Source organism: Strongylocentrotus purpuratus, unplaced genomic scaffold (assembly GCF_000002235.5).
Source record: "Strongylocentrotus purpuratus isolate Spur 01 unplaced genomic scaffold, Spur_5.0 spur5_contig_841, whole genome shotgun sequence".
Classification (NCBI taxonomy): domain Eukaryota; kingdom Metazoa; phylum Echinodermata; class Echinoidea; order Camarodonta; family Strongylocentrotidae; genus Strongylocentrotus; species Strongylocentrotus purpuratus.
Window position 1 is genome coordinate 241,132 of NW_022145548.1, and position 2,422 is coordinate 243,553.

Here is a 2,422-nt window from a genome sequence, read left to right on the forward strand (position 1 = left end):
AAAATGCAAGCAGAATCCACCCCGTACCACACAACCCAACGCATTCATACACACAAGCATATTCACTACACACACAACACCCCCACACAAAACAACCAAAATCTGCTCTTCGGTGTACGTAAACATCCGAGAGCAAGAGCCTCCCCCTTTCCCTGTCAATTTAACTAGACCAATGACAGAATAAACCAATGAACATTTCTTCTTGCACAAGTCGATGAGAAATACGTTGTATTGTTATATAACCGTAATCTAATTAAACAAAAAAAAAAAAAAATACAAAGAGCTTTTATCCCTTAACAAATGCCTTGAATTGTATTACGGAACCCGCTCGTCATAACTAAGTTAAATGATTTTCCTAAAATGCATTACAGTGAATTGACCGGCCCGCGTACCTAATTACAATACGCACCTTCTAATTAAAAATAAAAACACGATCCCAATAAACCAAATTCCCCCAAACGACACCAGTTCGGCAACCTAATAAACTGTTCGTGCAAACCGAACCCATCATGCTATCATTTACCAAGTTCTATAATTTGCATAATAAGCCTCACCCATGAATGAATAGGCTCACACACCTGATCGTTTTGTATGCACTCCGTCAAAAAAACTCCTAAAGGGCGTTCCCGACAACTCGAAAGAACACCAAACGTCAGCCCGACATAATGATAGGCAAGCATGCATACCGGATCCCAACACGTTCCTCCCTCTCAAAACATCACACCACCATCTGGCTTTAAAACAAAATAGTTTTGGCTGGGTGAACAGATCGGACCATTATCCAGATACTCGAATTGTTTTCACTTTACAGAAAAAGTTTTAAATATGTATCAGTCATTTACTAAGATATGTGAATTTACATAGAATGCGTTATCGAAATAAAGCTCATTGTAATATTTAAAAAAAGCCGTCGTTACCCAGATACTATGGCATTGTATAAAGGCGTTGCAATATACATCGTGAAAGAAAGCGGACGTTCAAAAGAGTTTATGGAAAGTACCTTGCAATAAAGCTCATTGTAATACCAAGAGCCGTGATACCCAGATATTATGTTTTGCATATATAGGCGTTACCACAAAGTACTTGAATATCGTGAAAGAGAACAAATCCCCAACAGACCAGCAAGGTTTATGGAAAGTACCTTGCAATAAAGCTCATTATAATACCAAGAGCCGTGTTACCCAAATATTACGTTTTGCATATATAGGCGTTACAACAAAGTACTTAAATATTGTGAAAGAGAACAGATCCCCAACAGACCAGCAAGGTTTATGGAAAGTACCTTGCAATAAAGCTCATTGTAATACCAAGAGCCGTGTTACCCAGATATTATGTTTTGCATAAATAGGCGTTACAACAAAGTACTTAAAAATCGTGAAAGAGAACAGATCCCCAACAGACCATCAATACATTTACCCCTCTATCTGAATTTACATAGATTTGCGTTATAAAATAATGAAATAGTCAATATACTGTTTAAGCATGTTTTGAGGGAAATGTTTCTTCTCACTTCACGCATGCATGCTTAGGGTTGTAATACAAATCCTGCTACAATTCTTTTTGTTTTCTTTTTTTTAAATACAAAGTTATATAATTTGCATATCATGCGTCACAAAATGATAAACAAATGATGAAACACTACTGCCAATTCGAAATAGCACCAGGGAATGTATCCGGACCGGTCCCCAAGCATTTTAGCCCCCTTAATAAACAACACCACCTGGCACCATTGAAATATTTTGGAAACCTCACTCCTACACATACTTAACCCCTTTATTCCACAAGTGGCAAAGCTTAGAAAAGGGAACTGAAACCAACAGCCCTTGGCGCGAAAATCTTATCAAAATATTATTATTGCTTTGGTTAGAACAATTAATGAACAACCTCTAGCAAAAAAAAAAAAAAAAAAAAAAAAATTGCCTGCAAAATCCCATTTTTTTCTCAATGTTGTCACTTCATCTCCGATATTCAACATTTAAGGCATTATGGAGACGAAGTTGCACACAAATCAAACCTCGCCTTCCACATACCCAACAACGATGAGAAACCCGAGGCTTCGCTTTATATTTCATATACACTGAAGAAAGAAAAAAAAAAAATGTGTGTGATATTAACTCTTGGTAAACGTACGATAATCTTCTCAAGTTTTGTATCATTTTTTTAAAACTAAAGAAACGAACAGAATATGTATATATGTATATACATCCTTTTCTTCCTCTTTTTGAACAATAATTAACAACAAAAAAAACAAAAAAAAAACAAAACACCATTGTCATATACGTGACAGGCTAGTTTAGCCCAAAAATTTCACATTGGCTAATGTGTAGTAAACATAAACAATACTTTATAACTTATAACTGGTACTTTCCTTAATTATTTCCTCGCTTATTCCTTCTCTTTCCCTCCCTTCTCCTCTCCTTTC

At 36.0% G+C, this 2,422-nt stretch overlaps 1 long non-coding RNA gene across 1 annotated transcript; it reads right to left on the reverse strand.

Annotated features, from left to right (window-relative positions):
- Positions 1-202: 202 nt before the first annotated feature.
- Positions 203-1,355, reverse strand: LOC115925343. The gene is made up of 2 exons (XR_004064645.1): positions 1,283-1,355; positions 203-1,000 (listed from the first exon to the last, which is right to left on the reverse strand). It is a non-coding gene; the product is annotated as an uncharacterized LOC115925343 (long non-coding RNA).
- Positions 1,356-2,422: the final 1,067 nt, after the last annotated feature.